Source organism: Chiloscyllium plagiosum, unplaced genomic scaffold (assembly GCF_037043375.1).
Source record: "Chiloscyllium plagiosum isolate Xiang-an unplaced genomic scaffold, Cpla_swu_hap1 HiC_scaffold_158, whole genome shotgun sequence".
NCBI lineage: Eukaryota > Metazoa > Chordata > Chondrichthyes > Orectolobiformes > Hemiscylliidae > Chiloscyllium > Chiloscyllium plagiosum.
This window is the reverse complement of record NW_028270297.1, coordinates 143,376-159,185: the sequence shown is the minus strand read 5'-3', so window position 1 is coordinate 159,185 and position 15,810 is coordinate 143,376.

The window sequence follows — 15,810 nt, the reverse complement described above, 5'->3', positions numbered from 1 at the left end:
GATGGAACGTGTTAAACATCTACCCTGACAATAGGTTTATAAATTATTTGTAAAAGTCACGAGGAAATCCGTCAGGAACGTGCATCTTTACATTCGGAAGCTGCTTCCCACCCTCCTGCGCTGACAATGGTGCATTAAGACACAACACTTATTCAGAGGTTACTCCTGGAAGACCCAGGTTCTTGAAAAATGACTCAATCTTAATCCATCTATCCTCACAATGTTCAGTCTGAAATAATTCGCAGAAAATCTCGGACGGGAGGCATTAATCTTTCTGGAATGAAAGGTAAGGATCCCAGTACCTTCCCTTGTTGAGGTAATGGCTTGAGAGGGGCACTCTTGTTCCTGGCAAGATAGGCTAAATACTTGCGCAGCTTATCACTATGTTCAAATAGCCTTTGTTTTGCAAAAGTAAGTTCCTTCTTGGCTGTCTGTTTGAATGTGGAATCCACTGTAGACCGAAGCGTTATAATCCTCTGCAGCTTAGCCACTGAGGGTCTGTCACAGTATGCCTTCTCTGCTGCCTTCAGCTGTGCCTCAAACCAGCATTCCTGCTCCCACTTCTACTGCATCCTAAGGAATAATTATCCCTTGGCATAAGCCTTAGCAATTTCCCATAGAATGGATGGGTTACTGGTTGAAACTGAATTAATGGCTAAGAAAGATCTGAATACATTGCAGAAATATTCAATGAACTAACTAGCCTTAAGAATAACGGGATACATTCGCCAGTGTCTCGAATCTGTTATATTACCCTTAACCTTAATCAATAAGTATACTGCTTCATGGTCAGAAATGATAATACTCCCAATAGTGCAGGATGCCACCGAATCTAAGATTGCTGCAGGGATGGGGAAGATATCAACCCTCGTTCGGCATTTCTGCTGGTTAAAGAAGAAAACAAAATCCCTACTTGTGAGGTAGATTTGCTTCCAGACATCCACCAGCTCTAGTTCTGCACAGAATTCCACTAATTGCTTACATTATAACCTGGGTATTGGGGGACCTTTGGACATTCAGTCTACTGTGGGGTACGGAAGACAGTTGAAATCGTCTACAATAATGTGCCACGAGGCAAGATAACCTAATTTAGAAAATGCATCTATCAAGGTTTTAAGAGGGTGCGCCAGGAGGCAATAATCATTCAAAATACTGTATTCTTTTCCATAGTTCAAGGATTTCGGGATTATGATCCTCCTGTGAGTGTCAAATATAATCTAGTAATTTAACTGGAAGTTTCTTCCTATCCAGTATGGCTTCTCCCCTACTCCTACAATAAAAAAAAATCGAGAAATAAACCCGATCAAACTCGCCCTGCTGTCATGTCCAATGTTCCTTGTCATCAAGGTACATCTCCTGCAAAAGGACAACATCCACCCTCTCCTTCCTAAGACTAGAAAGTACACATTTCCTCTTGACTGGACGATGGCTCCCCTTATTGTTCCAGGTACACCATTTAAGAACATCATTATCCATTACACACCGTAGCGACAACTGAGCTCTAGAGAGGAACAACTTGAATTACACATCACTGATCATGAATGAAAAAAGACTCATAGAGCTTAAAAACAACACAAACTAAGACGACTACAACTAACAAGCTCTAAAAACATTCCAAAACTAAACTCATATAAAAAAACAAAAAAAAAGAAACAAAATCCAAAGTGCCAATGACATTCGATAGGAAATTTACCCCACGCTCACCCAGTGGGCACGGTTACATATCACAATACTTTATCTTCTGCCCGATACCAATATGACATTCATGGCAATTAACAACAAAAATCGGGCTTCAACTGCCCTTTGGTCGTTATTTAGTCATCACAAGTACCTTTGTAACCCACTCCAGCTTGTGCCGCACCCCAGATACAAGCAAGGAAAGAAAAAAAGAGTAGTAATACTAATGAAGAAGTTAAAAGTGAATACTCTACCCATCCCCGACTACAATTTAACACTGGTTAATACCAGAAAATTCCAAGAAAATTTCTTTGAGAGAAAAACATGATTATCTAAATATCCAGCTTATTTTAAAATGTCCATAAAGTTTTTGCTTTCTCTGGAAAGTCAGACGAGTTCGTGGATCCATTGAAAGCAATACAGAGCACAGCTGGGTACCGTAGGGAATACTGAATCCCGAGTTCCCTTATTCTTTTCTTGACGTCATCAAAAGATTTTCTTTCCTGAATCACCACCGTTGAAAAGTCCTGAACGAACATAATACTGGAGCCCTCGTGAATTAAAACCATTGGATCCTTCCCCTGTGTTCTGGAAGATTCCATCAGTCTTTGTTTATCCCCATATCTATGTAACCACACAAGGACAGGGCGAAGGCGTTGGTCTGAGTCTGACCTGTGCAACGTAACTCGACGAACTGTCTCAATCTTCACCTGTCCTTTTTCAGTTTTGAAGTGAAGGAATCGCGGCAGCCAGTTCTCAATAAACTCACCCGCTGACCACCTTCCGTCCCGTCCAGCAAACCGACGATGTGAACATCCTCATCCTATCCCTGTTGTCGAGGTCGTCGTCATGCTCAGTTACGGTACGGACCTGGTTTTCAAAGGAATCAAATGAGAGGAATTGATCGCGTTCTCTGTCGCTGCAGCTCGGCGCTTGACATCATCTGTTCTGTTTCCAAGGCTGTCAAGTTGCTGCTCATGTTTTTGGTGCACGGCTGAGAGCAGCTACAACCACTGCTGAACCCTTCTTCAATCATTTTACGTAACTTGATGAACTCAGTGACCAAGGCCTGGTGAGTAACTGGGTCTATTGAACGAGCAGAGTGGGTTGCAGCTACAGCCTCAGGCAGGCTCGATGCTTCTGACGGGTGCACCGTGTGTTGGGACTTAATCGATCCTTTCCCATGTTTTGTCATTTCCATTTGACAAAATGGGATTAGTAAAGATTCTATCACTCTTTTAGTGTTGAATTTTAATTAACTGGCTCAAATGGGGTGGGTTAGAGAACCACTTTGCCCGTGTGTTGATGCAGAGCCCAGCAAAGCAGACCTTCTGGATCGTCGCCATCTTGTATTCCCCCTCAACATTTTATTGATATTATCATTTCATTTTGCATTATATTCCTGGATGTTCTGGACCCGTGTAATTTGATACCACTGTCTACATTTTCCCCTACGCTGCAAATTGCTGCCCATTTCTCGATAATCCTTGACTCTGTTGTTATTCATGAACTTCTGTCCGTGCCTCAAAAATATTCAATAACCCTTGCTCCAATGCTCTGCGAGGAAGAGTGTTCCAAAAGCTCACAGCACTTTGAGAAAACAATTATAAACGTTATGATCTGAGTGTGAGATTAGTTTTTTGTGTATCTGAAAAAGGATATAATTACATTGAAAGCAGTTTAGCGATGTTTCATTTCACGTATTCCTGGAGTGAAGGGCTTATATGATGAAGGTTTTAACAGATTACTCTTGGAATGAGAATGAAACATACAAGACCTTGAGGAGAGTGAATTATGTATATACCCGCTGGGTTGAAAATGTGTTGCTGGAATTCAGGTCTGATCTCCAGCATCTGCAGTCCTCACTTTCTCTTAGAAGATATACCCGCTGGTGTTTGTATAGTCCAAATTTGTTGTCATTGTCATAGAAACTCAACAGTGTGGAGGCAGGCCATTCCATCCATTAAGTCCACACTGATCCACCAAACCGCATCCCACCTGGACGTGCCCCCCCCCCCCCTACCTTATCCATGTAACCCTGCATTTCCCATAACTAACACTCATGCTCATCTTTGGACTGTGGCAGGAAACTGGAGCCCTGAGAGGAAACACGCACAGGCACGGCGAGAATGTTCAAACGTCATATGGAGGATCGCCCGAGGTTAGAATTGAACCCAGCTCCTTGGTGATGTGAGGAAGCAGTGCCACCCACAGATCCACCATTCTCCTCCGGTAATTCTGTTAGTAACTTGTGGCTGACTAAAGAAATCTGCCTGACTTGTTCTTATCACTGAACCTAACCCAGTCTGAGATCTTAATCATCGATCAGATCACCAACTTGGTTACATTTAAAATTTGTTGTGAGCCGTGGAGGAGTGGGACTAGAAAAGGAAGGTGTGACACCCTCCATCCTCAGTCACAACTGGAGTGAGAAGAAATTCACAAAGTGGGAATTCATTCATTTGGGAATCCTTTTTCCCAGAAGTTTGGGATGGCGGAATCTTTGTATTATATCAAGGCTGGCTTTGCCTGATTTTCCAGAGACATGGATAATGGTGCATGGAGAGAAAAGTGCAGCTGGGACCACAATGAGATGAGCCATGACATACTTTACTGATGGAGTCGTGTGAAAGGGCCGAATGGCCCCCCGTGTCCCTCTGTCCTATGTTCTGATGTTCCAATCAGCCCTTCGGACCTGCTATACAGCGGCAGGTCGAGGCCACTCCGATGGTTAGGTGTAGTTTTGGAAATGTAATTCGAAAATCCAGGCTGGTCCAGGAAGTGACCCTCACACCCCAATCCCTGTTTCCAAGCTTCCCCTCTCTGTAACTTCTGCTCCAGATGTAAGTCATGTCACAGACCCAGATTCGCTGTGAATACAGCTCCCCCACTCCACTCAGGGTTAACTCAAACTTATTATTGCTCATCCGAATGTAGCATTACACAACACAGCTTCCAGGAAAATAACCAGTTACTTTCCAAAAGCATAAAATGTGAAATTAATAAGTAGGAACAACAGTAGGTTATTCAGCCCCTCAAGCTTGCCCTGTCATTTAATATGAATATGGCTGATCTACTCCAGGGCTGGACTCCACTTTCTTGCCGACTCCTTGTATCCCTCCACAGCTCTCTGGGTTAGGGAATTCGCGACATTCACTACCTTCTGAGAGAAGGCATCACTTTGCAACTCAGACAGAAATCGATGTTCCATATTCGGTATCTATGTCATCGAGTTCGAGACTCTAACCAGGAATGGTAACAACTTCTCAACATCTACCTTCTCAAGTCCCTTCTGTGTCTTGTATTTTTCAGCAGTATCACTCCTCATTCATTTAAACCTCAATGAATAATCGCCTCACCATTTTAGAGATTCTCAATAACACAGCCCTTTCATACCAGGAACCCGTCTTTTAAACCAACCTAGTTACTTGCTGCATCAGCATGCTGACTTTATGTTTCATACACTGGAAGACTACAATCCCTTTGTACTGCTCCTTTCCTGGAAATGCTCTCCATTAAATAACACCCTGTCTTTTGGTTCACAGCGTCATCCACAAACTCGGATGTATATTGCACTCAGCTCCCTCCTTCAGGCTATCAGTATAGATTGTAAATAACTGATGCCATCGGTCTCATAGCTGTGGTACCCCAGCAAATACACCTTTATCATGAAGATTCATTAATCCTGACTCTCTGATTTATATGAGCTAACCAATCAACTTCCCATGTTAATACATTATCCATCATCCTACGATCTTCTGTTGTGTGTAAGAACTCTTATTTTGTAATACTTTGTGGAAAATCTCTGGAAAGCCTGGTGTCTAACAGATCCCCTTTATCAAATCCGCTTGTTACATTCTCAGGCATCTCCAGAAATACTTTGCATGATTTTACAGGGAAAAGTATAATTTCCCGTTCACAAACCCACACTGACTCTGCGTGAAGCTTTTCTAAATGCTCATGCTGGCCAGGTTTTCCAAATTAAGCTCGTCCCATCTGCTTTCGTTTGGCCAATAGTGTCTAACTGTTTCCCATTCATATGGTTGTCCAAATGAGTTTTAAATGTTGTAGCTGTATTGGCATCTACCACTCTTCCTCTGACAGTTCATTCCATACCCAACCACCCTCTGTGTAAAAAAAAAAATGCACCTTCGTTCTTTTTAAAGCTTTCCTCTTTCACCTTAAACCTATGCCTTCTATGGCTGAACTCCCCATGTCGTTGGAAAGATCTTGGCTATTCACCCTATCCATATCTCTCATGGTTTTAGAAACTTTTACAATGTCACCACCCAACCTCCTACACTCCATCTGATACTAATTTCAAGAAAAAGTATTTAAAGATAAGCATTGCAAATTTAAACAATATTAAACATAACAGGTAAACAATACTCAGCCCAAACCTTGTATGGTGATTTGTTTTTCTCCATATTGCAATACGAAGGCAGCACGAAATGCTTACTAGTGCCAATAAGAAGTCAAGCACCTGGATTCCTCTGTCTAAAGGGGGCGATGATCTCAACAGTGAAAATGTATTCATGGCCAGATCTATATCATGTCACATACTCAGCATTCTCCCTCCTGGCCTCCCTATGACCTTGTGTGGTTGCGTCTTCTTTATCTTGCACTCAATAGAGAGAACCCATTTCCTCCATTCACACCTTAATTTAAACACATTTTACATCATCCACTCGTTCACCTGTGCTAAAAGCCCATTTATCTTTGCCACACCCTCTTTTCCCTGTCACCCATCGCCCAAGTCTGACAAGGGATTGAAAATCCCAGTTTCCAATCCTTTTCAGTTCTGAAGAAGTGTCACACTGGGCTTGAAATGCTAACGCCGTTTCTCTGTCTCTGCAGATGATGACAGACCTGATGAGTTTCTCCAGAAGTGAATAGGCACAGAACAAATTTTCACGAAAACCAGTAACTATGGATACTGGAAAAAAGATACAAAAATTGCTGGAGAAACTTGGAGCTTTGTAAAGGGTCACTGGACCTGAAAGTTTAACTCTGCATTCACTCCAGAAGATGCTGCAACATTTTCAGTAATTTCTTCAGCAATGTCTGTTTTTGGACAATTTCTAAAGAAGAATGTCAAAGATGCTCAAACATCCTGTCCAACTTGGAGTGCCGTACACTGGGAACTGAGCAATAACGCATGGTGCATAAGTACCTTGACTCTGAATCTGAAAAGGACTGGCATCATTGACACTACAGAGCTTTTAATCATGGTCAGGGAGAAAAATAGAGGGAAACACATTCACTTCAAATACAGAAGTTGACATTGTGGAAAATGAACGATTTAGATTATTACCTTAAATGGATTGATTTAAAGTAACAAATTGGACGTGTGACACCAGGGAAATGCCCTCAGCAGAATGAGAATATGAACATGGAAGTGTTACCGCATCAGAAACCAGGTTAGGTCACTGGATACAGGGCTGATGCCAAGATCAGAATCACGTGCACCTAAACCTGTTGACAACCCATTAAAACGACCACACTTGACTGGTTGCATTCCAAACAGCAGAATTACCTTCTGACGGAGAGGGGGAAATGATCCCAAGACTAACAGATCGGATCTAAGCTCTGTCGCCCTGCTAAATCCAAGCGTAAGTGTCGGTGGACTGTTAAACAATTTACTGAGGAGAGGTCTCCACAAATATCCTCATCCTAAATATCGGAACAATTCTGGACAACAGTGAAAATAAAGTCAAGGACGTAGTGTCTGCATTATCCTCAGCCATAGGTGTTGAGTGGATGATCCAACTCGCACTCATCATGATGCCCACAGACTCACAGATGACAGTTTTCCAACAACTTGATTCACTGCACGTCACATGAAGAAACAGATGAACTCTGTAGATATGACAAAAGCAATGGGCCCTGACCCCATTCCTGTGTTAGGACTGAAGACTTGTGCTGCACAACAAGCCGTGTCCCTGGGGAATCTGTTTCATTCCAGCTCCAACTCTGACATCTCCCTGACAATGTGGAAAATTACTCAGCTATGTCCAGTCCCCGAAGAGGAGAATAATTACAATCTGACCAATTACCACCTCGAAGTCCCATCACGACAGTCAATTGGTGGGAATTATTTTTGACAGTGCTGTCAAGTAGCACCGAAATAATCAGATCAGTGTGGTTTCCGATAGGTCCCCATGTGGAGATGATGTTGTTGTGGAAATATCATTGGATTACTAATCCAGAGCAGGATAATGCTCTGGTAGCTGGTCGAAGTTAAAAATAATTAATAAAATATCGAGACGTAAAATCTGGTGTCAGTAATAGTGATCTTGTGTCCAATGTTGATTGTAAACATCGATCTCCTTCCCCAGTGTACTTTCAGGAAGTGAATCTGCCGTACTTTCCTGGTCTGGACTAAAAGTGACTCCAGGCGCACAGACATGTGATAAACCTTTTCAATGGTCTCTGAATCGGCCAAGTAAGACACTCAATTGTATCAAACTGCTCTGAGGTCTTAAAGGATAAAACTGGACAGAGCACCTGGCACCAGCCTTGTTATCAGAAAAAGGAATGGGAAACGCAGTCTTGTCGACCCTGCAGAGGCCTCCTTTCTAACGTCTGAGATTGTGTGACAACATTTACAGAGCTTTCCCACAGACTGCACAGAAGATCAGGAAAGGAGGAGGTCATTCAATACATTGAGCTTTCCCCATGCTAGTTCATGGCCGAACATCTCGTCAATGCACTTTTCCCCTACAATGTTCATATCCCATAGTATGCTTACACATCAAGTTTGCTCCTCTATTCAATATACACGCGGTTCTTTGATAACACTTGTGTATTACATATGATTTGACTGTTTTCTATTAAGTGAACTATCATCCCTGTCTCCAATCTGTCTCACACTGTCAGAGTTTGATATATGTCAGTGATGTCTCCATCATTTTCCAAATCCATATGAAATACAGGCCCAGTCACCCCAAAACTCTGGTCCCACAACAAGCCTGTCCTCCCAGAGATCAGTCTGGTCACCCTGAACTGCTCTCCCTCAATGTCAGGTTTATCCTTTACTTGGCAAGGAGACCAAAACTGCAAACAATACTGCACAATGTCCGAGATGGGGTCACACTAAGGCCCTGTACAGCTGCAGTAAATGACCCTTACTCCTGTATTCAAATCCCACTGAAATGAAGGTAAATACACCATTTATCTGCCTACCTGCTTTCTGCTCCTGCAATATTACTTTCGATGACTGGTGTACAGGGAGATACAGATCGTTTTCAATGTTACAGCTCCCCACTTGCTGGGTCTTCATACACTGGTCAACGTGTCAATGCCGTTCCCAGTATTGACTTCTGGCTTCAGAATCACTGCCTTAAATGGATTCGGAGGGCTGCGCAGAAATAAAACAAAAATGCAGCTAAAGTTCCTTTATAGTTCAACATTTTTCAACCACTCCATTTGCATGTGATAGGTTGCCATTCTATTGTTCCTATCAAAGTGCATAACATCGCATCTCTCCCATTGCTTTCCATCTACCACGTATTCGCTCAGTCTCTCCACTTGTCTCAATCACCTTGGAGTCTTTTTTACATCTTCCTCATCCACTCACAAGCTGACATCGTTTAGTACTGTCAGCAGACTTGGGAATATTGCATTTGAGCTCCTCCATCAAAGATATAATGTGTATTGGGAATAGCTGGATGTCAAATCTTGTTCCTTGTTACATTCTCTAAGCCTTCCGTTTAAAAAAAACATGGTTTTATTCTTACTCACTGTTTCCTGCCAGCTCTCCCATTCAAAAACCATGACCATATATTAGCCCCAGTCACACAGGATTCGAATTTGCAAAAACGTCTAGGGGCTTTATCAAAAATCTTTCTGAGATGCAAAACGTATTGCACTGATACCTTTCCCATAATTTTGCTAAAAGCATCTTTCCCAAATATGATTCCCCTTTCATAAATCTCTGTTGACTTTGTCTATGCCCATTAATTTCAGTCCAAAATTTTGTATAAAACTGTTTAGTTGCTATATTAGTTGCTATTCCCTTTTTCTCACCAGACCAAAGTTCTCTAGTATTTCTAGGAAATTTCGTTTGTTTTTTTCTTCTTCTTCTGTGAAGTCATAACTGAAGTATTTATTCCATAGTTCTGTTATTTCACTGTCCTCAATTATCTGGTATCAGACTGTAAGAAAGCTGCAACTTTTTCTCTTAATTTTGCCATTGACATATTTTCTGAAGATATTACAAGTTCACTCTTATATAGTTTGATAAGGTATTCTTCAGAAGCCCATCAATTCCTATCTAAAGCCACTCCAGGATTGACCTCCCACATCCGTACAATAACAGAAGCACATTCTCTGTTCCATCAGAAATAAAGCACGACCTACATTAGGCCCACTTTCCGACACAAGGCCTGTAGCTGTGAATCATATGGCATTTCAACTGCACAACCATGTATTTTCTAAAGGTTTCCCCTCTTAAGAAATGCATTCCGGACCCCAACACCCTCTGGGTGAAACCCAGTCCTCAAATCCTCACTAAAACTCAAACCATTCACTTTAAATGTGTGGCCATTTAACTAAAAGGAGCAGCTGCTGTCTATCCACCCTGTCCATGTCCCTCGTAATCGTATCCTTCTGATTCACGGACCCCTCAGCCTTCTCTGCTCCAAAGTAATGCACCCGAGCTTATCCAGCCTCTCTCCATAGCTGATATACTCCTTCTCAGGGAACATCCTGGTGAATCTGCTTTGCACTCCCTCCAGTACAATCACACCCTTCCTGTAATGTGGTTCCCAGAACACCACACAGTATTACATCTTGGCCTAAACAAAGCTCCGCATAGTTCTTATAATCTATGCTTCGATGTATAAAGGCTGTGTTTACACTCCCCTATGCTTTCCCAAATTGTGCAATAACCTGTCCAGTAGCATTCAGAAATGTGTGGAGAAGGACCCTCTGAGTTTCCTAGTGTGCTGTCACTCATTGAGTCCTCCCCTGTCTGGTTCCTTCTTGCAAAGTGCATCACCTCATATTTATCAGGGTTACATTCCATCTGCCATTGATCCACCCATCTGACCATTCCATCCGTATCTTCCTGAAACATAAGACCTCCCTCTTCACTGCCAACCACCCGGCCAATCTTCGTATCAATCACAAACTTACTTATGGCACCCCCACCTCTCGTCCATATTCACAGCTGCATCATTTATGATAAGATTTAAAATCACAAAACATCAGCTCTTAGTCCATCAGGTTTATTCGGAGGCACGAACTTCTGAAACGCTGCGTCTTCATCAGGTGGTTGAACGCTATGATTGAGCGCTTCGAAAGCTAGTGCCGCCGAATAAATCTTTTGGACTATAACCTGGTGTTATGCAATTTTTAGCATTGTCCACCTCAGTCCAACACTAACACCTCCGAATCAGAAATAATAAGAGACACAGCACTGATTCCTGTGGTACACCATTGGACACTAGTCTCCAATGACACAAACAGCCTTTTACCACCACCCTCTGTCTCCTACCACTAATGTTGATTTGGATGCAACTTGGCAAGTCACTAATGAGTCCTACCTGTTCCCTGGTTATTCTGTTCCGCTGGACACACTGGGAGAAGATCTGGACATTCACCCTAATGGTGCCCTGCCAGTAGGTTTCCATGCCCCTGTGTTAGTCAGTCCCCTCCAACTGATGAATTTCCTCCTTATTGCAGTCTGAACTGGCCTGTCCCAGATCCTGCCATTATTTGCCTTGACTGTGGAATAGACAGCGAGGGAAGCGTTTTGTTAATTTCCAACTTGTCAGATGTTTTGTGAATTTTCTAAATTTCACTGTGACCCACCTCTCATTTTTGAATCTCTCGAGAACAGAGGCCGAGTTTCCTCATCAGGCAATCTCACCATCTGAGGGATTCATCTGGAGAATACCCATTGCACACCCTCTCCAGTCAGTATATTCTTTCTGAGATTTGGTCACCAAATCTGTACACAAAACTCCAGGTATTGACCCACCAACACGCTGTGAAACTGCTTCAAGATGTCTTTACATCAATGTTCTGACTCTCTTAAATGAAGGCGAACCAAACTTTAACTTTCCACTTACATATATTCCTCTAAATACCCTTCACATTCATGGCATTTACGAACTCACTGACTTCATATAGAAACCCTTCCAAAAATCAAATATATACCAATTCTACTGGTTCCCCATTATCTATGCTGTAAGAAACAACTTGTAACATTTCCGAAGTTTATCAAGTATGATTTCTCTATCAGATTCTCTCCATTGTTGCTGTTAATTTCCAGATATCAAAAACGTCATCCTGTGTAATAGATTCTAACAGTTTCCCTACAAATGTCAAGTTAATTGGTCTGCAGTTCTCCACACTATGTCTGTTTCCCTTTGTAGCTGTTTGGACCCGTTCCATTCATCCATAGTGCTTGGACCACGTTTATCCACAATAGTTTCCGGTCTCTGCAGAATGTACAGGAAAATAAAACAAAGTTATCGACAGTGCAATTAACTCTACTATTGGTGATTTATTTCTGACATTTTGATTGGAAGTACATCTGTTTCGTCAGACTTAGCAATGCTCAATCCAGCTCTATGTTCAAGTACTACCTTGTTACTGATGTGAATTGACATTATTTCTTTAGCTCCAGGAGTCCGATATGATCACTTGGTATTACTGGGGGATTTTCTGGATCTTCATCCATGAAGACAGATGCAAAGTAACTGGTTCTTTTCTTGGTCATTTCCCTGTTCTCCACAATGACCTCTCCTCTCCCGATTACAAATTTCCACATTTGACCTTGCTTTTATTTTGTTTCCTTTGAAATATAGATCGTAGACTGATACACTCTTTGTGTTCCTGTTTGTTAGCAGGTATGTTCTCTTTTTGATTTCCTTATCAGTTTCATGGCCTTCCTTTCCTGGATCGTTCATTTCTGAGAATTCTCAGTTTACCAGAATATCTGGAATTCTTCTGAAGTCACTTTCTATGATTAACATATTTTCTAATTTGTGATGTTAACCATCATTGACTCACTTTCTCACTCTTTCGTGTTTGTACTTGAAATAAATAGACGTATTTTTTCAGACTTTGCAGTATTTCTACAATCTCCTTGTCCTGACCAGATACATTCAGGAGCACTGCAGGAGGAGAGGAGAATAGAGAAGAAATTGCGGGAGCGCTGCTTGGCTTTTTTCTAGCATTGTTGGCCAACGATTGAGGCCCTGGATGACTGGAGTGTAACGTATGCTGAGCCCATATTCAAGAAAGGCTACAATGATAAACCTGGGAACTAAAGACCAGTAAACCTCAAATCTAGTGGGTAGGTTACTTGGGAGGATTCACAGCGATTGGATGCACCTGCATTTGGAAAGACAGGGTGTGGTTCGGAGTAAGATGAAAATGGTTCTGAAAAAGCAGAACAGGTCAGGCAGCATCCGAGGAGCAGGAAAATCGATGTTTCGGCAAAAGCCCTTCATCAAATTCAGCACGGCTTTGTGCATGGGAGATCATGACTCGTAAATGTGCTGGAGTTCTTTGTTGAAGTGACCAGCAACGTTGAGGAGCGCAGGGTGGTATACGTAGTCTATATGGATTCCAGTCAGGCCTTCAATAAGGTTCCACATGTTACACTGCTCTGGAAGGATAGACCACATGGAATTGAGGGGAAGCTGGCAAATTAGGTACAAAATTGGCTTGATGTTGGGAAGCAGAGGGTAATATTGGAAGAACGCTGGTCAAACTGGAGGCCTGTGATTGGTGGAATGCCTCAGGGGTTGGTGCTGGGACCACTGCATATTACATATATCTGTGATTTAGATGACAATGTACAGATATGATTTATAAATTTGGAGACGACACTAAAATGGGCAGCAGCATGGAGAGTGAGGAAGTTTATCATAAATTTCAGAAATTACAGCAGTACTTTGATCAGCTGGGGAAGTCGCCTGAGAATTTGCAAATAGATTTCAATATAGATCGGTGTAAGTTTTGCATTTTAGAAAGTCACATCAAGGTTGGAGTTTCATGATGAATGGTTGGGTCCTAAGGAGTGTAGTGGAACAGAGGGACCTTGGAATTCAGGTGCATGGTTCTCTGAAAGTTTATTCAGAGGTGTACAGTGCAGTGAAGAAAGCTTTTGGCACACTGGCCTTCATCAGTGTATTTCACTGAATATCAAAATTAGGCAGTTATGTTGCAGTTATACAGAACGCTGCTGAGGCCATATTGGTAGCATTATCTTTAGTTTTGTTCACTTTGGTATCGGAAGGATGTTATTAAACTGGAAAGAATGCTGAAAAGAATTATAACGATGTTGCCAAGGTCTCAATGGACTGAGTTATACGGAGAGGTTGGACAAACTTGGACTTCTTACTTTTATGTGTGTGAGACTGAGGGAGGATCATATTGAAGTTTATCAGATCATGACAAGCATGGACAGAGTGAATGTGCCCAGTTTTTTTTATTCCCAGGGTTGGGCAATTACAGACTTGAGGGCGTCAGTTTAAGGTCAGAGGAGAACGAATAAAAGGGAACCTGAGTAACAAACTTTTTACACACAGGGGCTGGTACGCATATGGAATGAGCTGTCGAGGAAGTGATTGAGGCAGATACATTAACAACCTTTAAAAGACATTTCGACAAATACACGCATATGAAAAGATTAGAAGGATACGGGGCAATGGCAGGGAAATGGGGTTAGCGTGGATGGACATTTTTGTCGGAATGGACAGTTTGGGCTGTCGGTCCCTATGACTCGAACAACCATTGCTTGTCTCCCACTGAATGTTATATTGTACTTTCCCAATTCACTGGAGCTATCTTGACCCTTTAGCCTCCAGTGCTCCATGATGTTAAACTAGAAAGTTCAAGCATTCTATATTGTACGCAGACGCCTTGTGAAATGCACCTTATTAATGTTATTATTCCTTAAAAGCTGCTTCAGTACAAGGTTATTCTGACCACACAATACCAAATCCAAAATAACCTGCTCTCTAGTTTGTTTCACAACAAACTCTTTAACCCATCTCTTCAATGCATTTACGGAATTTATTTTTCACAACATGAGCAGTCACTTAGCTAATGCAGTTTAGATGCAACTTGAGACCATCCAATAAGATTGCAGTATCCACAATACTTGCCTATCTAATTTCTGGAGCATATGATGTTGAGACTTTCTGCTCGCGTTTTGATTTTGATATATAACACACCAATATTTGCTTCTCCTTGCTATCTGTAAGATCTAACTAATTGATTCTGTGGAAGCTGAGGAAAAGGTCTGTGTCGTTATTCGTGACAGATTTGGACAAGACATTCGGTGAGCCTCACCTCGACGCTGAGATGATCTGAAGAAATATCCTGCAAAACAGGATAAGCATCGATATCCTCCCCGCTCTGTCAGGATAAGAGGTACTGTATACTCTCTGCTCGCTCACACTCACTGTACATCTGTTATAGCACCTACCCCCGAACAAGGTTCATGCTTTCTTTCCAGATAAGGCTCAGGTACTATCACTCTCACCATTGAATTCAGTAACTTTCTTCTTCACTTTCTCTGTCACCTAGCAATACCCCCCACACTAATAACACTATATGGAATCAAAACTGTCGAGTGACTCATTCCAGACACCTCACAATTCCCCACAAGTACACCAGCACTAACAGCTGGGTCACCCATTCCCACACTCCCTCCAACCCTCCCTTTCTCCCATTCCAGGAGGGAGAGCCTGGAATAGGACAGAAAGGCAAAGTCGGGTGGTGGAGTGCCCGATATCCATTCCCTCAGCCCCTCCCCCTGCTATGTGGGGAAGACCCTGGTATGAGCCGGAGAGGACTGGAATACCTCGTGTGGAGATTCTGAAACATCCACGTCCCACTGACTGATAAAGGAGCAATGTTCAGTGAAAGGCAATTCTCACTTTAAACCCATTGGCAGTTCCAACGACAGTCCTTTTACATCCAAAAAACAGACACAGATACTTCACTGTACAGAGACGCAGACACAAAAATACACCACAATATACGATCCACATACAATACTTACAAGGAGATAGGCATACACACAGGTAGAAACAACAGACACATACAGTCACGTACGAATAGACGCAAACCCAGTTAAGAAACACACAGGCTGATACACAGACGGAC